Source organism: Lissotriton helveticus, chromosome 5_1 (genome assembly GCF_964261635.1).
Source record: "Lissotriton helveticus chromosome 5_1, aLisHel1.1, whole genome shotgun sequence".
Classification (NCBI taxonomy): domain Eukaryota; kingdom Metazoa; phylum Chordata; class Amphibia; order Caudata; family Salamandridae; genus Lissotriton; species Lissotriton helveticus.
Genome location: NC_136065.1, coordinates 166,104,655 through 166,130,629, shown reverse-complemented (window position 1 = coordinate 166,130,629; position 25,975 = coordinate 166,104,655).

Genomic DNA, 25,975 nt, shown 5'->3' with positions numbered 1-25,975 from the left:
TAGGTTGCCTCTAATGGGGCTTTTTTCTTAAGCAGCCCACGAGCAGCGCGAAGGAACGCCTCTCTCCCGCGCACGCGCGGAGACAGACTGGAAGCGCAGCACCACTGCGCATGCGCCGAGTGAATACTCAGTACAGAGCATCACCGCGCATGCGCCCTTGTCGGCAGACGACGATACCCTTTCCTGCACGGACCAAGGGTGTATCCTAGCGATCTACCAACACCCTGTGCTTACCGCTACCCAACTAAGGAACAAGACATACAGATTCTGGCAATTATCCCTAAAAACCTACCTCCGCCCAGCAGACCTCGGACATTTAACAATGGCCGCTTCTGTCACTAGCCCTAACTACTCGACCGAACGCTCGCATCGGTTTCGAGTTATTCAATCAGGGCTCAATCAACAAGCCTTTGCCAGACTATAAAAGACCCACCCCGCCCAGGCTTACCATTACCACGGAAGCCACTGACGAAGGAGGAAGCACTGAGGTGTGGGGGTTGAGTAAGTACGGCACAGCCGATAGATCTGACCTGGAATACACTACTCTAATCTATTTAGTGTAAATTGCTAATCTAGGTCCTGGCGATACTATCTCTGCCTTTTCTCCATTCCTTCCCACAGTTGGACCCTCTTTACCCTTCGCCCAGCTTGGCTCATGGGGCATTGTCTCCTCATTCAAAAAGTATGTATCTAGTTGAATAGGCATCTTACCGCTAGTTTCTGATGCTCTATATTGTTGTGTGTGTATACATGTGTGTTTATTCCTTCCAATTTTTCCCAATTTCTTGCAACCTGGCCCCCCCCCTTGAAATCCTTGGCTGGCCATGCAAAAAAAACTCATGAATGTATGTTTCCGCTTTGTAGAAATTTTCTTCTTTCCATCTCGGCAAACCTGGTCCCCCCAAGAAATCTTTGGCGTGCCATGTAACAGCCTATAAAGTGTGTTTCTTCCCTCTTTTTTGTATTTTCCTTCCTTACAGGTACTCACTAGTAAAGCGCATTGGGATCCGCGCTCTTTCTAAATCCTGTGTTCTTATCCTTTCAGGCTTATATCATCAGTAGTACTGAGCTAGCTTTTTCACGTGTATCTATAAAATTTATCTATACACATTGATCATACATATCACTCTCTATCTGTGGGAGCGCATTAGTGAGTGACAGGGGGATCTATATACCCGGTCCTGACGAAGGGGCATGTCGCCCCGAAACATGTTGACCCACACAGGAGAGCAAGACTAGTAACTCGTTCTTGCCCTCCGCCTCACCCCTTTTAACGATACCAGCCAGTGCCTATTAAATAATTTTTTCTAAACACAAGGCCAGGTATCTTTTAATTTCACTGTTTATCACTCCTGACCCCACTGACACTCACTCCATTATCACTCACATAGTACTCACAATAAAAAGGTGCTCCGGCGTAGCCGCTTGTCGCAGCACTGCCCCGTCCCGCAGCGGGGGCGGGAAGACCCCGATGATGAAGCATGACACCAAGGGCCCTTTTGGTGTGTGAGGGGTATTTTAACACACTGAGTATATTCCAACAACATCGGAATATATACTGAATATTTTTTTCAGGTGGTCTCTGTTGATTATTTATGCTTTCATAAGAGGAGGATTAGCCCACCGAGGTGCCGAGTTGCACCACCTCTTCACTCCCCTTTTTGATATTCCTTAGCCATGAGGTTTATGAACCATTAGGGGAAGGGGGCGTTCTGAGAGCTGGCCTTTCTGGTGCGTTCTCTGGGTCTCTGGACAGACCCTTGTATTCCCCAGAGAATGCAAAAACCAGTGGATTCAGTAGAATATTCCACTCCTCAGAAGGTTTGTCTTTCAGGGAAGAGTTGTTCTGATATTTATGTAAGAGATGTGAAACCACATGGCTGGATATTGTTGCCTCTCCCTGTGTATTGGGGGGTCTGCTGGTATAAGGGAGGTGTATTTTTAGTGCCTTCGCTTCATAGGCTCCCCTGTTCTTCCCTTTCTGCTCCTTGGTGCTTATTAATGTATGGAGTGAGGGTATGTGTCTGCTTGAGAGGATTCCTTTTATACCTTGATTTGCTGAGTCTCTGTTCATCATAAGTTGGCAGCATCCCAAGAGAGACATTTTGCTGTGTCCCCATATCTGATACGATAGGTAATGTCGGCCTAGGAGCTGAGCAGAAGGCCCTTTGGAGAAAAACGACTTCTCAGGAATTGCCCATGATTGTTTGATGAGTATGCTCTGCTGAGTCTCTTGTTCAATCAATCAATAGTCATTTGTTTAAAGCACACAGCTACCTCATTTGATGTGTCCCGGCGCTAAGAGAAAGACTAAAGAAAAGACCAGCCAGTAAGACTACGCCTGACTAAAGAGACAAGTTTTTAAGATCTGTTCTGCACTGGGCAATAAGTATTTTTTGGTTTTTAGTAAATTTTGGTGAGCTTCTCTGGCCTTTCATGGCATACAAAATGAATGTCTGATTCCCCAAATTATGAAATCCTTCTTGGGTCAGCAATTTGTTCTCTAAGACCCAAGTTAGAGACAATCAGGCCACTGGCTGTATTTCCGAATATGTTAATAAAAACAATCAACTGAAAGTGACTGATTCCGATGTAGAATTTAAATTGTATGGGGTCTACCCATGTCAAACCAGTTTGGGCTAGCCACAAGATGTATAAAACAAGAAAATGGGGTTTCGCCTCATTGCTTACACATTTTTTTACAACAATACTTCAGATCTATTCGATCAACATAGCTACTTTTATTTTAGCATATGTGTGCAGTTTTTAAAAACATGTACATACACAGTGTAATCAAGCAGATGAAGAATTATTCTGAAACTATGAATTACTGTCAGATGTTTGTCCAATTGGACATATGTTAGTGTATTAAATTATTTGAACATGTGTTGATCACTGCATTGTGCAAATAGTGTTTACAAAATATATGAGTATTTACACATTTATATGTATGTACACACACACACACACATATATATATATATATATATATATATATATATATATATATATATGGTTTACCAACCCAATCCAAACTGATAAGAGGAAGGCAATGACTCCATGAATTTCATTCAAGAAAGAGTGTTTATTCCAAACATGCTGCACGACGCGTTTCGGCGGAAGCCTCCGCCTTGCTCACTTACTCTGTTGAAAGTGACGCCTGTACATATACTCTGAATCACATGTTGACCCACCTAAGTGATAGACATAGAAGAGTTTTTCTATTTTGCTGCCAACTATCATGTACGTTTCTGTTTAAATAATTAGAAGAACGAAAATAAATGCATTATTCCTAAATGATTCTAAATTACCTCTGGAATCAAAAAAATATTTCAAACTGTTAACCATTACTCGTAATATCTATTAACACAAACTTATAATTTGTATTAACACAGACTTATCTCGCACCCCACTGCCCAATTACATTCATTGTGCATGTTGCAAATATGGATCATCTCCATATAATTCTGCATTAACTCCATAGTGGAGTGGGTGGTCACATATATAATGGCAACACCCTCATATTAACTTGCTGTTTTCGTGTCTATCACAACAATTCAGGACATATTCTTATTGGCTATGGGTCAGTAACAAAATTATATATTTCTCGATTATATAACATCCATACCCTAAACCGTAAGGGAAGAGGAGGGGGTATAGCTGTGGCTTTTAAAAATTGCCACACTTGTACCTGGAAGCCCATGGACCTGGTCGGGGCTGAGTGTGCCCATTTTTCCATCAGCGTCGGGCAGACACAAACTCTATCAGGCCTTTTGATTTATCGGCCCCCAGGGAGCGATTGTGCCTTTAGGAAAGCTCTTCCAGAGCTGGTTAGCTCTCTGTCTTTGTCTTCCTCCAATATAACCATCATCGGCGACCTTAACATACATTTTGATGCCACTGATATGCCAGCGGTTAGTAGTCTATTGGATGATCTTGAAGCAGTGCAGTTACCTCAACTGGTCTGTCTTCCGACCCATGAGGGTGGTCACACCCTTGATCCGGTTTTTACTAACCTCCAACTGGTCGAGGTTTCTACTCCTAGACCCATGGGATGGAGTGATCACCATCTCATTGAGCTGTGTGTCACTATGACAACACGTCAGACCGGGATACCTGATAAAACATCTTACAGGCGTCCCTGGAAAAAGCTCAAACTGGAGGACTTCCATCGTCTTCTGGCCACCTCTCCCTTGGATCTTAAGGAGGACATTGCAACCGGTTACAACACCTTCTGCAACTGGATTGTCCAAGCGTTAGACGCACTTATTCCAGCTAAATGGAGCAGAAATCGCTCCTCGCAACCTAACCCCTGGTATACAGAGGCACTTAGACGGATTAAAGCTACCTGCCGTCAAGCCGAAAGAGCGTGGAGGAAAAACTACGACAGAGATCTAAAGGTACTCTACCTGGCGAGGATCAAGATTTATCATAGAGCTGTCTGTCAGGCGCGGGCCGACTACTATGCTGGAGAGTTTCAGGCCAGTTCCAATCCATCCAAGCTGGTCTTTAAGGTCTTGAAGGAGCTCTCTGCAAACAGACTTCCTAACACGGAGATCTGCTCCTTGGCGCACTGTGATTTGTTAGCCAGCTTTTTTGTGGAGAAGGTAAATACCATCTACCGCTCTTTCCCCATAGCTGCTTCTGACAGTACGACCTTTACTCTGCGTACAACACAGTGCCTGGCTATTCTTCCCACACCGTCGGAAATGGAGTTTAATCTCCTAGTAGCCAAGGTTAAGTCTGGGTCGCCGGATGACCCTCTGAGACCGGCCCAGTTCTTGGACTCGGCGTCTATCTGCCTTCCGCCGATTCGCAAATTGGTGGATCAATCCCTCACCACCGGGTCAGTGCCACCTAGTTGGAAGGCGGCCTGTGTTATGCCCATCATAAAAAAGCCGGGATTGGATCCAGTGAAGCCGGAGAGTTACCGACCCATTTCTCTCCTTCCATGGGTGACTAAGATCACAGAGGCCCATGTGAATAACATCTTAACGAAACATCTGAATTCCGCTCACCTTTTGGATCCTACACAGAATGGTTTTAGATCTGGTCATAGTACAGAGACGGCACTCCTATATATGGTTGAACACCTCCGCTCTGTACTAGATGCAGGTCAAACGGCGGCACTGGTCTTATTAGACCTAAGTGCCGCCTTTGACACTGTATCCCATACCATTCTTATCCGCAGGCTTGGTGAGGCGGGCATATCTGGCAAGGCGTTGGATTGGTTCCAGTCGTCTCTCTCGGAACGATCATTTCAGGTAGTAGTGCCACCATTCAGATCAAAACCTCACGCCGTCACTCAAGGAGTTCCGCAAGGTTCGGCGCTGAGCCCCACTCTTTTCAACTTATACGTCCAACCCTTGGCGATTGTTGCGAAGAGTTGGGGTCTCACTATGGTATCTTACGCCGATGATACCCAGCTGGCAGTGGTTCTTGATGGGGACTCTGACCAGCTGGCATCCAACTTTGCGGATGGTTTGAGGGCTGTTGCCAGCTGGCTTACTACCAACTGTCTACAGCTCAACGCCCTCAAAACCGAGGTGATGGTGTTAGGGAAACATCCTGATCTGTGGGGTGCGAGCTGGTGGCCTAACGAGTTGGGCCCCCCGCCTAAACCGGTCTCTGAACTCAAAAACCTTGGCGTGTGGCTTGATTCCAAACTTACCTTCTCGTGTCATACTAAGAAGGTGGCATCTACATGCTTTGGCATCTTGCGTGGTTTGAGGCCTATCCTCAAATTTTTTGATGCCCCCACCCGCCAGTTGGTGATTCAAGCCAGCATAGCATCTAGGCTTGATTATGCAAGTTCATTGTTTTTAGGCGCCAATCAGGCGGAGGTCCAGCGACTCCAACGGGTGCAGAACGCGGCTGCCAGGGCTCTGGTACGCCTGCCGCGGTTCTGTTCAGCCCGCAGTACAATTTGTAAACTACACTGGCTGCCAGTAATCAGGCGTATAGAGTTTAAGACGATGTGTTTTGCATTTAAAATTCTTAAAACTGATACCCCTTCGATCCTCCTGCATCTTTTGACCTTGTATACGCCATCTCGTAGTCTTCGCTCTGCTAGTCAAAATCTAGCTCATGTTCCGCGCTTTAAAAAAAGTAGACTAGGTGGTCGTTCTTTTACTGTATTGGCTGCCAAGCTCTGGAATGCGCTTCCTGTGCACATTCGAGCCTTGGAAGATCTTCTGGCTTTTAGGAAGGCTGCTAAAACGCATCTCTTTCCCCTGCCTTATTAACATTTTCTGATTTTTTCTGTTCTGCTTGTTATGTTGCTTTTCCAGTCATAGCGCCGGGACGCCCCTTGGCTGGGGCAGCTGTGCGCTCAAAAAACCTAGTAACATAACATAACATATATAGTACAAATGTATATACAATAATTAATGCACAGAGTTATTCTTGGAATGGGGTTTGTTGAGTGGGAGAAGTTTTCGCTACTGGACTATAAGTGTACTGTTAAAGCTTCATCAGAGTTAAGGCCATTGGGAATCTTTGAATCTAACAAGATAATGTATCTTGATTCAAGGCGTCTTAAAGCCAGTCTTCGATTCCCTCCTCTCGGATTTTTGGGGACATTGTCTATTACGTAGTAAGAGATGTGTTTAATACTACCATCATGTAGTGTGTTCACATGCCTTGCCACCGGGTATGTGGGGTCATTGTTGGTGATTGCACGCAAATGTTGCAAAATCCTAATGTGGGCTTGATGGATTGTACTCCCCACATAACGCTTCCCACAACTGCATACCAGAACGTACACGGCATACTCGGTCTTGCACGAGTAGCCACCCCTGATTTTATAGGGTTTGTTTCTGAATGGCACTGTAACCTCTTTCATATTGATACCCTGTTTGCAGGCTTTGCACTTTGTGCATTTCTTAAAGCCTTGTTGAGGTGGTGGCCATGTAGCAGCTTTTACCACCGTAGGCTGCGCATGGATTTTGCCTTCCTAAATGTTATGGAAGGTTTGTTGCCATTCAGGTGTCCTATCACAGGGTCATTTCTTATTAGTGGCCAGTGTTTTTGTAAAATTCTCCTCACCTGATTATGATAAAGATTGTATCCTGTTATCATCCTAGGGATATTGGATGTGGACTTAGATTGTTTGTTTTTAATCTCCAAATCATTTGTAAATAGCAGATCCTTCCTGTTCTTAGTTTCACATTTTTGTTCTGCTGTTACTAATGTTCGTGATTTGTAACCCCTCTTACTCAATCTTTCAAACAAGTCAGCTTTAGCTTTCTCTACACCTGCTGCAGTGCTGCAATTCCGAGTCATTCGTAGGCATTCAGCATAGGGGATGGACTCTTTGAGTTTTACTGGATGGAAACTTAGTGCGTGAAGCACCGCATTGCCTGCTGTCTCTTTTCTATAGGTCCTCGTCTGTATTTTATTGTGTTCCACATAGAGTTCTATATCTAGGAATTGTATCTTCTCTTTACTAGTGGAGCACGTGAACCTCAAATTTAGAGCATTTTCATTTAGATCTTTCGCAAAGGCCTGTGCACTCTCTGTTGACCCTCTCCATAGGATGAAAATATCATCTATGTAGCGTTTATACAACTCGACATTTTTTGACAAATTTTCAGCATGGGTTGTCCCAAGTACTTGCTCCTCCCACCAGCCCATATGCAGATTCGCATAGCTAGGGGAGAAGCAAGTACCCATGGCTGAACCTTGTAGTTGTTTGTAATGCAATTTGTCAAAAAGGAATGTGTTGTTGTTCAAACACCATTCTACCATTTGCATTATCATCTTTGAGTGTTGGTATAAAGCTATGGGTCTTTTCTTGAGATAGTGTTCCAATGCTCTAAGGCCATCTTTGTGTCGAATGCTCGTATACAATGCTTAGACGTCTAACGTCATAAATACATACTCATCATCCCATGTAACATCATACATTTGTTTGAGAAAATCCCCACTGTCTTGTATGTAAGAGGGTAGTTCCTTTACAAATGGCTGCAGGAAATAGTCCACATAGGTACTAGTATTTTCGAACAAACTGCCAATGGCCGATATAATCGGTCTCCCAGGTGGTTGGGTTGGGTTTTTGTGTATCTTTGGTATAAGGTACAGTTGGGGTGTTGTCGGATAATCATTTTTCAAAAAATTAAATTCCAATTTGTTAATAAGACCCATATTTCTCCACCTGTACAGTTCTGCATGGTACCGTTCTTGTATTCCCACAATCAGATTGGGGCTGATCCTGCAATAGCATTCCTGATCCTGCAATTGTGACATTGCTTCCGCATTGTACATTTTAAGTGGCCACAACACTACATTCCCACCTTTGTCCGACCACCGTACCACAATATCAGATCTGGCTTGTATTTTTGCAATCAAAGCATTGTATTCCAGTCTCTGGTTAGAATTTGTAGTGCAAAATTTTCTTGTGCTGAAAAGCGACAGTTCTTTTAGATCTTTTGTCACATTTTCGGAATAAAGGTCCAAACCATCTTTCATCAAAACTCGCATAAACACAGACTTAGGTTTGAAATGTGTTTGTATCGATTGATATGTATTCAAATTAGCTTGGTTTGCTATCTCGCCCGGTGTTAATTGGCTTAATGATTCCTCATATTCTAGGGCATTCATATCTCCCAGGATTACCATATCCGCAATTCTTAAAATATTCCCAATTTCCTGACCAGGTTCCAAGCTATTTGTTTTTTTGTTTGCACAGTTTATGAAATATTTCTGTAATTTTAGTTTTCGTGTAAAATGAAACAAATCTATTCTGGTTTGGGCATAGTCAAAATTAGTGATAGTACAGTACGTTAATCCCAATGAAAGTATTTTTGTCTCACTTGGTGTTAATTCTAGGTCGGTTAAATTTATAACCGTGTTATCCAGATTGTTTGCTGAATCGTCTTCCATCATCGTTTCCTGTTCTTTCTGTATTTTGGCTTGATTTGTTTTGTGGTATCGCCACCCCCAGCGTCTGTTCTTTCTTTTTCTGCTTTTTGTTTTTTGCTTTTTTCCATGTTTCCCTTGTTCCATTCGTATCGTGATGTTGTCCGAGGCCTTAATGATTTGAGGCGCTGTAACCGAAAAAAAGCTAATTCCTGTGCTGGGTTTGGGATAGGCCCTGTCAGACCCAAAGAGCTATTACTTTCTAGGTCTGATTCCACTGAAGTGCTGAGTTCTGTGCCGCTGGTGGCGGGTGTTGTCTCTAACCCACTGGCTGCTGCTGACATTTGCTGCCTCTTTATATTGTCGAACTTTCTGGCAAAAGTATATATTCGCCCGTTTATGTAATCATTGCGGTCGCGCTGAAATTTTGTTGCCTTTCGTTCTTTTATTTCTTCTTCCAATTTAAGCAATCTTTTTTTAATTTCATTTAGTGCAGTTGTTATTTCCTCTTTATTTTCCCTTGTATCAAGGTCTTTTATGATTTCTTCGATTCTGGCAACTAATTTCTCCCGGTCGCTAGCCGCATATTTGATTAGTATCCTGAGCATATTTTGCGATGCTTGTGCATTGTTGTCTGCCCAATCTTGCAGCATTGCCGGGTCTGGGTTGTCATAGGTCGGGGCTACTAAAATTCTCAATCCTCGTGGCACCCTGCCTACATCCAGATAACGTTGTAGGGATTTAATCTCCCACCATTAGGACATTTCTTTTTTCCGCAGCTTTTCTAATTCTGCGCATAAGTTTTTAACACTGTTATCCTTGTCAGGTACTGCTATTGTGGCTTGTTCTTTGCCTTTCGTAGATGTACTTGTATCTGCATCTACGAATACATCCAGTGCTGCTTCTTCCCGCTCTCTGTTCCATTCCGCAGCCATGTTAAACAGTTTAAAGGAATATTATCTGTTGCTTGTAACAATTCACTGCCCGTTTTTGTGTAGTTTCACCTATACGGGACTACCTCTCCCATAAACCTTTGCGGTGTCCACTGACTTTGGAATCACAAACTTTCGCCGTCTTACCTGAAAACCCGCAATTGCCCTCCAGCCTTCACAGGTATTCGGTTAGTCAGCTACCAGTCCGAGTCCAAAACAATCAGTTATTCCCAAATTGCCGGTTTCGGGGGGCGCTGCGTTTCTCTCTCCTCGAGAGTTGAACCAAACAAATGTCCCAGTGCACGCAGCGCTGCCAGATCGAGGAGGGTCAGTGTCGGGATTCCCAGGAACACGAATCCTTCATATGGTTTACCAATCCAATCCAAACTGATAAGAGGAAGGCACTGACTCCATCAATTTCATTCAAGAAAGAGTGTTTATTCCAAACATGCTGCACGATGCGTTTCGGCGGAAGCCTCCGCCTTGCTCACTTACTCTGTTGAAAGTGACGCCTGTACATATACTCTGAATCACATGTTGACCCACCTAAGTGATAGACATAGAAGAGTTTTTCTATTTTGCTGCCAACTATCATGTACGTTTCTGTTTAAATAATTAGAAGAACGAAAAGAAATGCATTATTCCTAAATGATTCTAAATTACCTCTGGAATCAAAAAAATATTTCAAACTGTTAACCATTACTCGTAATATCTATTAACACAAACTTATAATTTGTATTAACACAGACTTATCTCGCACCCCACTGCCCAATTACATTCATTGTGCATGTTGCAAATATGGATCATCTCCATATAATTCTGCATTAACTCCATTGTGGAGTGGGTGGTCACATATATAATGGCAACACTCTCATATTAACTTGCTGTTTTCGTGTCTATCACAACAATTCAGGACATATTCTTATTGGCTATGGGTCAGTAACAAAATTATATATTTCTCGATTATATAACATATATAGTACAAATGTATATACAATAATTAATGCACAGAGTTATTCTTGGAATGGGGTTTGTTGAGTGGGAGAAGTTTTCGCTACTGGACTATAAGTGTACTGTTAAAGCTTCATCAGAGTTAAGGCCATTGGGAATCTTTGAATCTAACAAGATAATGTATCTTGATTCAAGGCGTCTTAAAGCCAGTCTTCGATTCCCTCCTCTCGGATTTTTGGGGACATTGTCTATTACGTAGTAAGAGATGTGTTTAATACTACCATCATGTAGTGTGTTCACATGCCTTGCCACCGGGTATGTGGGGTCATTGTTGGTGATTGCACGCAAATGTTGCAAAATCCTAATGTGGGCTTGATGGATTGTACTCCCCACATAACGCTTCCCACAACTGCATACCAGAACGTACACGGCATACTCGGTCTTGCACGAGTAGCCACCCCTGATTTTATAGGGTTTGTTTCTGAATGGCACTGTAACCTCTTTCATATTGATACCCTGTTTGCAGGCTTTGCACTTTGTGCATTTCTTAAAGCCTTGTTGAGGTGGTGGCCATGTAGCAGCTTTTACCACCGTAGGGGCATTACATACCAATTGGCTGCGCATGGATTTTGCCTTCCTAAATGTTATGGAAGGTTTGTTGCCATTCAGGTGTCCTATCACAGGGTCATTTCTTATTAGTGGCCAGTGTTTTTGTAAAATTCTCCTCACCTGATTATGATAAAGATTGTATCCTGTTATCATCCTAGAGATATTGGATGTGGGCTTAGATTGTTTGTTTTTACTCTCCAAATCATATATATATTTGTAGGATAATAGATAGATAGATAATTGCAAGAATTGATATACAAGACCATCAATGCAACTTAAAGAAAGTGTCTCATTACTAAAGAAAGCCTTATTACGATGTCGGCCAGCCTTGTGTCCACCCAACACCGTCGTGGATACGCAGTCCTGACCGCTGAATTTTGATGTGACTGCACATTATGCATTCGCAAGCTCCCTTTTCTGTAAGGGAGCTTGTGCTGTGGTCGTAAACAGGTCGCGTCAGAAGCTCCCATACAGAAAAGTGGGTTTGTGTTCATCCCTGCATCACGTGGTGGGCACCTCACGGTACCTGCAACGTGATGCAGGAATGAACAGGGGGACACCCACCAACCGGAGGAAGCTGGCTGAAGGGGGCCCCAAAGTTGCTTTCCATGTCGGAAAGCTGGGCATGGAAAGTCTACTGGACACCGAGCATTGTAATCCAGACGGCGTAAAACGCCATCCATAGGGATTACGTGCTGGTTCTGACTGGCAGACGATCTCCTTGAGTGGTTGGGAGCCAGCTAGAATGTTCGGCCGGTACCAAATCCGACAGCCACCATTGTAATGAGGCTGTCGGTTTTCGAACTGCGCTGAGGCTTGGTAAGCCACTGAACTGTGTTCAGAGGCTTCCGGACCTCACCGTAATGAGGCTCACAGTGTTTTGAAACGATGTACTGCTAATTCATTTGTATTCACTTCTCATTTTTTTATCCTTTCTCTCTCTGTTCACAGGGTCACCCTTTGATTTTATGTCAAAATAGGAGGCTAGTATTATGCATTACCTTTTATTTATCACTTCTAAGCAGCACTTAAAAGCTTCAAATAGAACAACATGAAGTCATAGAAGAACAGTACATCCACTGAGTACATAAATCCCAAGCGTTCCAATCTTATCCTCTTTATATATTAAAGCTTTGAAAATGTCATGAGGAAGGGATAAACAACAGCACATACCTGCTTTGCCATTTTATAAAGTTAAGAATTTCTACTGTCTAGTCACTTAAAACAATGAATAGTGTGTTTCGAATATTTTCTTAAATTGAAGGCAAATTATCACACTTTTTTTGTTTTCAATACATGGCACTTTACCAAAACAATATTCAATAATATTTGGTTTGAGGTATGTCCCAAAACCAACATTATATAATGTCAAACAGCAAAGTGTACTTGAATCTTTATATTTGGCACTATTGTTAGTATTCATCCTTAAGTGGTAGGGTGTACTATGGGTTATGTGCCCCAATTGAAATGTTGTCCCTCCAGGTTGTAGCAAATGGATTAACAAAATAGTTATAATAACATGATATGACAGGCATGTGTGCAAAGTGTGTGTACACAAAAGAAGTCTTAACAGATGGTTATTTATTGTTGCCTAACCTAATTGTTTCCCAAAAATGTGGATGTTTATTTACACGCAACCTAATGGTCCTTAATGGAGCTTATTGTTTTGGCCATCAAGGAGGGATTCTGTGTTACTCAGGTCTCTCTCTTGGATATGAGTTCTCATTAGTCATTTATGTGTCCATGTGTTTACATTTTCTCCTGGAATAGTTGACCCCTTTCAACCACTTTATAAGCATATGGTAGGGCCTTCTCCAGAGCTAGGACTCAGTCCTTCATGCTTTTTGGACTCCACACCTTCTGCATGTATATTTTAAAACTTGGAGGAGGGATGGGATGTGAATAGTCTAGTTGCTTTAAGTCTTTCCATAATGCACTTTTCAAAACTTGGTTTATTCTAGGGGCCATATGTACGAACTATATATTTGCTAGAAGTAGTCATAATGTGCACACAGACCAATGCTATTTTGCAAACTGACCTACATGTAGTGACCGGCTGGTCACTGTTCTAGTGTTTCTTGTGCCAGCCACTCCCTGAGGGCTGGCTTAATTACCACCCACACCCATCCATTACAAATGTCACAGGACATGTGACCCTGCTAATAAAATGGGCTGGGGGCACGTGCCCTGGGCCAGTTCCAGACACTACATACGTGTCATTATGTTGTTAACATTACTGTATGGGGGCCCAGGGCCCCAACCCTTTACATTGGTGAGAGCGGCTGGACCCCCCATATGTGCAACCGCAGTGCTGTGGGGAAAGGGAGAGGATATAGCCCATAATAAGGGCACCCCCTCCCAGCGTTCCCAAGTAGCGCATGGTTGCCTGCAGGGCATGAGGTGAGCACTGTGGCATGGATGAGGAGTTGTGCTGGTCCACCGGTGAAATAAGAGATGGAGCCGAGTAGCAGCCCATTCTGCATCTGAAGTGCGTGCTGAGTCATCAGGCATAAGGTGAGCTCCAGTAATGGCAGTGGGGCAACGCGATTAAGGCAAAACACTGTGTTGACAGGTAGGCGGTTGTATGGCAGGCAGGATAGAGAAAAGCCCGGAGGCTTCCTGCTGTGTGCAGTCTTGATCCTGGGGAAGCGAGCTGAATAAGCCGGATCCCGACCCGACTGACTGTAATGAGGACATCACCCGCAATTGAGTGAAGCGCTGCATCACCAATCCGTCCAGCCCTGCAGTGGCACCTGCCGATTTGCGCTGCCAGTTGTAGTCTCAAAGAAAAAGTAAGTGAGGTCAAAAAGCTGGGGCATCCCCTAGTAATACGCTGGCACCGCGAGTCCTTACCTGTGAGTAAAGAGGTCATGGTCGGTTTGTGGTGACACCTTCGGAGACCTGAGGAAAATTGAATTTTGCCTTGTCATGTGTCCCTACGTGTTCCCCATCGTATGTCATTTGTGCATGATCGATATGCATATGTTCCCCTTGACCGAATAAAGACACAATTATAGTTGTGTCCAACGTTAGTATGCCAGTTATCCAGTCCTCGTGAAAGCAACGAGTATTAGGCCTATGTTGCCAACGTTTTACATTATGCACGTTAGTTCATCGAGTTGTCCCCGTTTCTAGGCCTCATAAGGGCCCGGACACCAGATTCAAGCTCCAGTCTCCTGAAACCACTCCGAGGAGCGATGCAGCCCCTCCCGCATCCCTGACCCTTCGCTTACTTTCTGCCAAGCAGCGCGGTGCCCGGCCTGGCCTGCCTGCCTGTCTGCCAAGAATATGTTATGCCTCTAGTTATCAGTTCAGCTCCCCGGCTTCACATTCCTAAGCTAACGAACCGCATAAACATCTTCAGCTATAGTCTAGTCTTCCTGTCTCCATGCAAGAGAATTACTGAATTAATATCCATAAGAAGATTCATAGTACACGCAATACATGTAGAATATATGCATGCACCAGCCTTAGTGTCAAGTAGCCTTTGCCCTGATAACTTTTAAAATCAATCAACATGTTCTCCAAACACCAGATACCAGATATGCTATAGGTACATGTCGTCCTGACATCCCAGACTTTAGTCTCCTCTTTTAGTGCAGAAGTCAGAGCCCCCAGCTCTCCCTAGTTACACGTCATGGCCCGTTTGCGCGCACCAGTAGGTTAAAGGTTCCAGCTGCCCAGGTAGCCCCCTCCATGTATCCACCCATTTATGACACTTCTGTGACATTCTCATCACATGTCTACGTGCACGCCCTGTGCACGCCTTCTTTGTACGCCCATTTGTTCTTATCTTACGTTTGTCACTTGTTACGCCTACTGTATGCAATACAATTGTACTATTTTACTATATATACTATGTAATGTTAATGAGATGTTGCAGCTGCCATTCCATTCCATTGCATGCCATACCATGGTCTTTAGGCTCGAGCCATCCGATTAAAGCCATTTACGACTCAGATATCACGGATCCTGCCTCTTATTTATTGAGCTATCTGTTTTGGTTAATGTGTAGAAAAATAGTACCGGTAATTAATTATTTATTTACCACATAAATGGCGCCCGAATAGGGACGAGCCCCTTCCCCACGCGCCGGCGATGTAACGCAGGCCCCCTGACCCTTCTACAGCCGTGACGGACCTCTACTGCGCACCGGCAGATATTTCTGTTCAAGTCTCCCTCAGGCCCACGGAGGAGACGGAGACTGCGGTCCGGCATCCAGACGAGGCGGTGAGGAAGGCGGGTCGTTCCGACCAGAGCCCAAGCCGAGAGAGCAAGGTCCGAGGTATCCGGAGGCCCACCTGTAACCGAAGTCCGAAGCCCGAAGCGCACGCGTAGTGCGTAGCAGTTACCAGACGTCGTAGCAGTCCAGTCCAGTCCAGTCCAGTCCGAGGCCTTCAGTTTGCTTCCCGGTGAGTACCGTTGCTGGGGGTATCTAGACGGGTGTTCATTAATTTGTGCCCGGTCCGACGGGTTTGGGTACACAGATCCGGTCCGACTTGTTCACCAGGTGGATACGGTATGACGTGTCTCTTTAGGAGACCGGTATGTTCTGTACTGTTTTAGCAATGCATCCAGTAATTCTAGTAAGTCCGTTCCTGAGAAATTCAAGTACTGTGTTTTCAATGTATCAGGTAGTATTCTGTTCGAACTGTTATTAATGTGTTCTTGATGTCGTGGTATGAATGATTGTTTTGCTATTTATTACTGTGTATTGTGTATTGTGTTCAAGTTCAAGTACGGTTCAAATATGCCGCTGTTTTCGAAATTACGTCAGATAAAAACCCGAAAAGGGTTACTCGAAGAATCAGTTCTTGTCCCTCCCAGGGACAGTCCTGGACATTTTATGTATCACAAGCATGGTTTAGATGCCATATTGTATCTAGATTTATGGGTTGATTATACAAAGCATCTTGAAGAGAAATATAGATGGCCTGTTTCAGGAACATGGGATGCCGAGTGCATCATGAGAGTAGAAGAAGCATTATGGAAAAAGAAAGCCAGACAGTCCCAGAAAGATGCCATAGAGTTATGGCGTAAAGAATCCCATAAAAGAATAGAGAAAGAATTCAGAAAAGCAGAATTAAGTAGGGAATCCTCCGAAAAAGCCCAAGAAAGGGAATTACTAGAAGAAGGTGAACGAGTTAGAGCAGAACAGTCAGACAGACAGAGAAATGCCCTTATTAAAGGTATGTATCCTCTTCTTGCCGAGGGTTTGCCGAAGGCAACCCCGGAAGCATCCTGTAATTTTCCGCCACCATTGATTCCGATTAAGCTACGTCATAAACCGACCGCAGCTGAAATTTTTCTTTCTTCCTATTTAGATGACACTGTCCCAGAATATGCTAATACAGATCCTACCCCGCCAGTCCAAGCTCAAGTCCAGCCCCCTGTTAATAATGTAATTCCTGTGCCTCCAGTCGTTGGTCCTGTCCATGCGCCAGTCCCCCAGGATCAACCCACATTACGTATCCCTACTGTACCAGTCATGTTACCAGCAGCCGCACACCCAGTATTAGTTGATGATTCCAGTTCAGGAGGGGCAGGGGGAGGTGCTCCTACCACCCCGCCTCAAACAAAGCGCCTGACGCTGAGAGATGCAGCATTACAGCGTACGCCAAAAGTGGCCACGTACGAAGCCCTCAAAAAGTACCTTACAGATTGTAGATATGACCCAGTGCCAGGTGAAGATCACATGATATTATACTCCGTACGTTTACGACGAGTTGCAAACTTCTTGATTACCATATCAGATATGAAAGAACATTTAGACAGAATATATCATTTCATTCGAACAGGGGAGAAACCAGAAAGTATTCACGAAGCTATGGCACACAGGAAAGTCGAGATTCAAGGCATGATTCTGCAATTTTTGATAAATTGTTTAATAAGAGAACAGGATCGTCCTGATAAAAGTCCAGAAGAAATGAAAGTCCTGACAAAATGGAGTGACCATATAGCAGATGGAAAACACAAGACACAAAATAGTATAGAAACCATGTACAGAAAGATCCGTAAAGAAATTATAGGTATACACGAGAGAGAGAAAGCAAGAATAGTAGCAGACAAAGAGAATGATTCTTCAAACGAAGATGTAGACACCGAGAATCCCACTAGAATTGCGTATGTAGGTAGAACGAGACTTTCTGATAGACATTCACGCCTAGATTACAAGAAAGCTTTTCCTCCTCCTGTACCAGAACAATGTTCTCTCGAACAAGTATTCCAGGCTACCGATAAAGTTCTGAAACTACGAATAGGTTACATAGAACTTAGTACCATGCATGAACAAGAACTAGCCCGATCAGCAGTCCGATGGGTTAGTGATTCTACCACGTATCCAGACGAAGTAGTGGCCCAACTGTTTCTGAAACTGCCCCCAGCCGAGCAGCGACTGGTGGGTATGTACATGATCCAGCACCTCATTACACTGTACGAGAGTCAGCATTCTGATCCAGGTCCCTTATATAATGTATTGAACGAGTTACTCCTAAACAGATGGAAAGGTCTAGGTACCGATTTAATTAGCGTCATTTTAGAACAACGCCACGAATACAGAACGTTCCTGACTCCGCATTTTATTCCTGTTTCACCTCCGTTCTACATAGACAGACAGAATCCGTTACGAGAAGTGCATCCAGTCAAGGGAGCGGGGGGTGATCTCGAACGAGTATTTGTTTACACCCCTATCACGAAAATAGAACTACTAGAAATGAAAAAGTTAGTGCCCTGTCACGATAAAGATCCAGCAGGGTTCCACCGGAGTTAAAAGACATGCTCCGTATGGGAGAATACACGTATCCTGATATCATAAAAATGTTAAAGGTCCTGTTGCCTGCGGGCATATATGAAAAACTTAAAGAAAAAGAATGGGAGGTGGGAGAGAAAAAGATAGATTGGACCGCATTAGAGAACGAAGATAACACACGAGTTCCAGGTACTGGTCTTGGGGATAAAGCCAAAGAGTTGCCCGAATTGTTAATACAAGTCTTGCCAAGATTACTAGCCACGAAAAAGGAAGATTGGGATGCCATCTCAGCCTGTAAACAGAAACAAGACGAAGACACTAGTGATTTTTATTCCAGATTTGAGAAATGTTTCATTATTAATAGCGGTCTGAAAACAAGTAGTGAGTCGTATCCACATCTTTTTGTTACCAAACTAGTTGAGAATTCTTTACCGCAAGTTAAAAATAGAGTATTGAAAGTCGAGAGTACATGGCAAGCTAATACCCCGTCTCAAATGCTCCAGATGTTGCAATATCACCAGAACAGAATCAGGGAAGAGCAAGAACACGAAAAGAGACGTATGAAAGACACGAAAATGAAAGTACTAGTTGCACAGTCTGTTCAACCAGATAGTCAGAAGAAGGGTCCGAATCAGACTAGTCATTCTGCAGCTCCTGCTAAAGGGACCTGCAATTACTGTAAACAGCCAGGTCATTATATAAACGAATGTGCAGTTCTGAAACACAACATAGCTACAGGTAAGACGAAAGAGAGACCACGTCCTCCTAGACAAGAACATGTTCTGCAGAATTCACAGCAACCACCGCAGAACGCACAACAGACAGTTACAGTACCGCAGCCTATAGCTGCCACACAACACGTTACACAACAGATGTATCAGTACGCGCAGTCAGATTATCCAGAATATCAGCAGTATTCATGAAACAGCCTAGAGAGGGAGGTTGGCTTGCCTCTCATCGAGGTTCCTGTAGATCAAGAGGGTCCCTATGTACACAGTCAAGTATTAGGGAAAGACAGAAAGTTTCTGATTGATACAGGGGCAAGTAGGACTACCATCAGTCATGACGAGGTTCCAGGGGCTCCACTCTCAGGCTCAAGAAACGTTTCCCTGGGATTTTCAGGAAAGCCTATTGTTAATGAAATATCGAAACCAGTTTCCCTAGAAGTTGGTCCATTGTCCCGAACTACAGATTTGTTACTCACGAAATCCTGTCCTGAAAATTTACTAGGTATTAAAACATTGAAAGAATTAGGAGCAGTTATATGCTGTTCCCCAGAAGGTGTGAGATTGTTTTTACGTGATTTTAAAGGTCATTATGTGTTACGAGATTTTGATCCAAGATTACTGAATGTACCACAGCATTTATGGGCGCAAAGTCCAACTGATGTAGGTTGTATGCACATTACGCCATATCGTGTCACTCTGAAACAAGGTGTTGTATTACCACGAATCCGACAGTACAAATTGCCACCTGAGGCTGTAGCAGCCTTATCGAAAAATATTGACGAGCTCATTGCTCAAGGAGTGGTTGTAGAAACTGACTCCAATGTATGTAATTCTCCTATCATTCCGATTCTTAAACGTACTGATCCAAATGCACCTCCAGTTTATCGATTAGTGATTGACCTTCGAGAACTTAATAAATGTATCATACCCCAGTACCCTGTGGTTCCAGATATCTCTTCCCTATTGACTGCCATTGATTCTGATGCTACGTTCTTTACTGTTATTGATCTCAAGAACGCATTCTTTAGTGTTCCCATACATCCAGACAGCCAGTTTCTTTTCGGATTCTGTTTAAATGGAAGAAGCTATAAATTCACACGAGCTCCTCAAGGTTTCACAGAAAGTCCTAGTATTTACAGTCAATCACTTAAAAGACAACTAGACAGTATTCACATGCCAACTGACACTGCCCTGCTCCAGTATGTCGATGATCTATTAATCACAGCCCGTACAGAACGTGACTGCGAACGTGCGTCACTGACAGTCTTGTATTTTCTGGCAGACATGGGGCACAAGGTGTCCCCTTCGAAGCTACAATTCTGTGTCCAGCAAGTGGTATACCTTGGACACTTACTGTCCAAGAGGGGTAGACAGTTGACACCTGACCGTATCCAGTTAATAGCACATCTTCCACAGCCCAAGACACAGAAGGAGGTACGAGCTTTTATCGGCCTCACTTCTTATTGCAGACAATGGATTCCTCAGTATGCATATCTAGCTAAACCACTGATACAGTTAACAACACAGGAGGCAGCCATATCGACTGTCCTCCCTTGGACCCAGGAACATACACTTGTTTTTAATGAGTTAAAGAAAGCTTTATGTAACGCACCTGTATTAGCGACACCGAACTATAGTAAGCCTTTTACACTTTTTGTCACTAAACGTGATGGTACAGCATTGTCTGTTCTCACACAAGATCAAGCAGGACAACACAAGCCTTGTGCTTATTTTTCTAGCACATTAGATCCAGTAGCCCAGGCTTTGCCTGCGTGCCTCAAGTCAGTTGCAGCCACAGCTCTAGCTATCAGACAAAGTGATTCCATAGTGTTAGGACACTCCCTGACAGTACAAGTTCCACACTCCGTGGAAGTTCTTTTAAACCGAACACAGACTCAGCACTTGACAATTGCACATTTAACAGGTTATGAACTGACACTGTTTCAGCCACACATAGAAATCAGACGCTGCAATATTTTAAATCCGGCTACACTGTTACCCTCGACTGTTCCAAACCCTGCCACACATGACTGTGTGGAAGTTATTGACATCATGACAAAGCCAAGACAAGACTTGACAGACATTGCATTACCTGATCCCGACCTGACACTTTATGTGGATGGTTCATGTATGAGAACAAGTACAGGAGCACTAGTAGCCGCGTATGCAGTGACTACTGAAACTAAGGTTATAGAAACACATCGTATTGATACCCTGTCTGCTCAAGCAGCAGAGCTCATTGCTCTGACCCAAGCCTACATACGAGCCAAGAACCTGAAAGTAAACATATATACAGATTCACGTTATGCATTCGGAGTTGTACACGACTTTGGAGTACTCTGGCAAGAAAGAGGTTTCATGACCTCTCATGGAGCCAAGATTCAGCATGGCCCCCTCATTCAAGCTCTGTTAGAAGCAATACATTTGCCGAAAGCCATTGCCGTTATGAAGTGCAAAGCACATACGAAAGCCACTGACACCATTTCTCAAGGTAACGATCTAGCAGATCAAACAGCCAAGCTTACAGCTCAGACTCCAGACATTCCAGTTGACACGACAAGGACAGATCTTCCAGACCAGACTACTTGTATGACAGTTAAAGACCCTACACGAGATGTACTAGACATACAGTCACATGCAACTCCCGATGAAATCAAGAAATGGTCTGAACAAGGAGGGGTCCAGACAGATCAGGGATGGTTGACGAAGGGAAAAGCCACATGGTTTCTCCCCGACTCTATGGTTCAAGTCATTATTAATACAGCACATAGTCCAGCACATTTAGGAGAGAAAGCCATGTTAGACAGCATCCAGAATATTTGGTTTAACAAGCATTTACGAACAGCAGCAAAGCAGAAAGTACGTACCTGCATGATATGTTGTCAGTTCAATCCAGGTAAAGGTGTTCCGGTGGAACAAGGTGGATTCCATCCTCCTGACCACCCTTTTGAAGTCCTCCAGATGGATTATATTCAGATGGATCGATGCCGAGGTTTCAAGTATGTCCTCGTAGTTGTATGCGCTTTGTCCAGATGGACAGAAGCATATCCAGTCCCATATTACACTGCCGCGACCACTGCCAGGCAGTTGGTTCGTGAGTATTTTCCCCGCTATGGTTTGCCCAGGGTCGTATATTCAGATAATGGCCAGCCATTCTCATCCGAACTCATGAAACAAGTATCTCTTCTATTAGGGTACCAGTGGAAGTTCCATTGTGTACGACATCCCGAGGCAGCTGGCCTCGTCGAGAGACACAATCAGACTCTGAAAATCCACATTGCCAAGGTTTGCGCAGAAAAAGGCGTAGATTGGATGGTAGCTCTGCCAGTCGAACTTTTTAATATGAGAATGGTCGCTCACTCCCGTTCAGGTCTCTCACCTTTTGAGGTTGTTTTCGGTCGTCCCCCGAACATGTGGGGTACACCAATGCCACGTAAAATTACTGATGTTGACAGTAATATGCTGACAGATTACCTGGCTTCCTTGATGTCTGCACTACTCTCTTGTCGTTCACAGGTCGCTGCTGCCTTTCCAGACAACACGCAAGTGAAACCGCACGAGGTCGTTCCAGGCGATTTAGTGTTGATCCGAAATTTCGATCGTTCAAGACCGCTGGAGCCCCGCTGGAAAGAGCCGAAGCTCGTTCTGATGACCACAAGGACCGCCGTCAAAGTGGAGGGCCGCAAGGGATGGATCCACTCCAGTCACGTCAAACGATTTCATGGACTCCGTCCTAAGACTTTTATCAAAGACTGCTCCGTTCTCAAGGACTGCCCAGATACTGACTCTAAACTCCCCCTGTTAGAGAAAACTCCGCAGCAAGAGTATAAAATAAAACTGAGGTCTAGCAAGTCAGACAGTTTAATTGTTTAAGTCCCTCTCGGGTGAAGCGGTTAGACAGGTTCCTGACATGTATGAGATAGACCCCTATAGTGAGAGAGTTAGACGAAACGCTAAGAAAATACGTTATTGTAAAAATTTGCGCAGCAGATGCGTAATAACTTTATTGTTTATGTTATTTCTGAGTCTTACGGTTACATGCATAAGTTATGTTTTACATGTATATTTTCCTCCTATTGATTCACATGTACATTTGTCTTCTAATAATACAGTAGAGCACACCTTTAGTGAACTACCTCCTCACGAGTTATCTTACAGACTTGCCATGCGCAACAATACTTTTATCCGAATGTTACATTATTCACACCAGACCAGCAATGCCACTAATTGTTGGGTGTGTGGTCGACTCCCCCCTTTCCAGACACCGAAGGGAGTTCTGCCACTCTTTCCCTATCCGTTTTCACACAATGGTTCGTGTGGAGCATGGTTTACGATAACATCATCCTCAGACGATAAGTCCCTTCTGAATAGAACATGTTTCCCAGACAAGGAAGGACTTTCCCATAGAACAGGGTTAGATCTAGAAAATGAAGTATATGATCTAGGTAATTATTCCTCGAATTTTATGATTTTGAATGTTCAGTCCGAGACTACTCCAGACTTGCCTGCTATTACAGTTCTACCAGTGAAAGGCGAATTATGTGTCCGAAAGAATGGTTCAGTACATCTAGGACATAGTGATTGTACTACTGTGGTCGAGTATAGTGACAGTGGGAAGTCTACTTTCAAAGCCTCACGTCATTCGTATTTTGTGTGTGGTCAGACCGCATATGTACGTCTGCCCCTAGATTGGGATGGAACATGTTACATTGCCTTCCTACTGCCACCAGTTTTCCTAGCTCCATCCGATTATCACAGAAATACACATCTAGTACACATTAGACATAGAAGGGAGACTGAGTCCCCAATTGTCGATCAAACTGAAACTGCATTAGAACAGTATACAGACTTCAATAAAGGTTTCTTTTTCTTCATAGGTCCTATCCAGAATAGTAAGCTAATACGTAGGTTAACCAGAACCCTTGAAGCAGTAGTGAATGAGACTACTTCCGCCCTAGGTAATTTAACCGAAGAACAATCTGCTATGAGATTTGTCGTTCTTCAAAATCGTCTCGTCCTTGACGTCATACTGGCCGATAGGGGCGGAGCTTGTAGAGTCATCGGATCTAGTTGCTGCATTTTCATTCCTAATAACGCACCGTCTGTTTATTCAGCTATAACCAGACTTCATAAAATTGCCCATCAGTTACACCAGAATCCAGGCAACTGGACATGGTCCAGTTGGCTCTGGAATATAATATCTGCCTGGGGATGGAAAGTATTGTCATTCCTAGGTATTGCAGTAATGATCATATTCAGTTGCTGCCTCTGTATACAATGTGGCCCTGCGATTTGCGGCTTGTGTGCTACCTCTTGTATTCCTAGTCCTAAGTCCCATTCCAAGAAGATTCGAGACGAGCAAATGCTGGTCTATGAACAGATAGATGGTATCATGAATATTGATGTTTCCTGATGGAAACGTAGGGCACAAGGAGGGAATGAGGAAAATTGAATTTTGCCTTGTCATGTGTCCCTACGTGTTCCCCATCGTATGTCATATGTGCATGATCGATATGCATATGTTCCCCTTGACCGAATAAAGACACAATTATAGTTGTGTCCAACGTTAGTATGCCAGTTATCCAGTCCTCGTGAAAGCAACGAGTATTAGGCCTATGTTGCCAACGTTTTACATTATGCACGTTAGTTCATCGAGTTGTCCCCGTTTCTAGGCCTCATAAGGGCCCGGACACCAGATTCAAGCTCCAGTCTCCTGAAACCACTCCGAGGAGCGATGCAGCCCCTCCCGCATCCCTGACCCTTCGCTTACTTTCTGCCAAGCAGCGCGGTGCCCGGCCTGGCCTGCCTGCCTGTCTGCCAAGAATATGTTATGTCTCTAGTTATCAGTTCAGCTCCCCGGCTTCACATTCCTAAGCTAACGAACCGCATAAACATCTTCAGCTATAGTCTAGTCTTCCTGTCTCCATGCAAGAGAATTACTGAATTAATATCCATAAGAAGATTCATAGTACACGCAATACATGTAGAATATATGCATGCACCAGCCTTAGTGTCAAGTAGCCTTTGCCCTGATAACTTTTAGAATCAATCAACATGTTCTCCAAACACCAGATACCAGATATGCTATAGGTACATGTCGTCCTGACATCCCAGACTTTAGTCTCCTCTTTTAGTGCAGAAGTCAGAGCCCCCAGCTCTCCCTAGTTACACGTCATGGCCCGTTTGCGCACACCAGTAGGTTAAAGGTTCCAGCTGCCCAGGTAGCCCCCTCCATGTATCCACCCATTTATGACACTTCTGTGACGTTCTCATCACATGTCTACGTGCACGCCCTGTGCACGCCTTCTTTGTACGCCCATTTGTTCTTATCTTACGTTTGTCACTTGTTACGCCTACTGTATGCAATACAATTGTACTATTTTACTATATATACTATGTAATGTTAATGAGACGTTGCAGCTGCCATTCCATTCCATTGCATGCCATACCATGGTCTTTAGGCTCGAGCCATCCGATTAAAGCCATTTACGACTCAGATATCACGGATCCTGCCTCTTATTTATTGAGCTATCTGTTTTGGTTAATGTATAGAAAAATAGTACCGGTAATTAATAATTTATTTACCACAGACTGCTTGCTGGAAGAAGAGGCTGCCGTGGCATGCACCGACTGGCTGCTCAGCCATCAATCAATCAATCAATCAACATATTTGTAGAGCGCGCTACTCACGCGCTACGGTCTCAAGGCGCTGGGAGGGGGGAGCCGCTACTGCTCGAATAGCCAGGTCTTGAGTTGGTTCCTGAAGGAGAGATGGTCCTGGGTCAGCCGTAGGTGGGTGGGGAGGGAGTTCCACGTCTTGACCGCCAGGTAGGAGAAGGATCTTCCTCCGGCGGTGGCTCTGCGAATTTGTGGGACTGTGGCGAGGGCGAGGCTGGCGGATCGGAGCTGGCGGGTAGGTGTGTAGAATGTGAGGCGGCTGTTGAGGTATTTGGAGCCCATGTCGTGGAGAGCCTTGTGTGTGTGGGTGAGGAGTCTGAACATGATCCTCTTGCTGACGGGGAGCCAGTGCAGGTCTCTCAGATGGGCAGAGATGTGGCGGTGGCGGGGGATGTCCAGGATGAGTCGTGCAGAAGCGTTCTGTATGCGCTGGAGTCTTTTCTGTAGTTTGGCTGTGGTTCCAGCGTAGA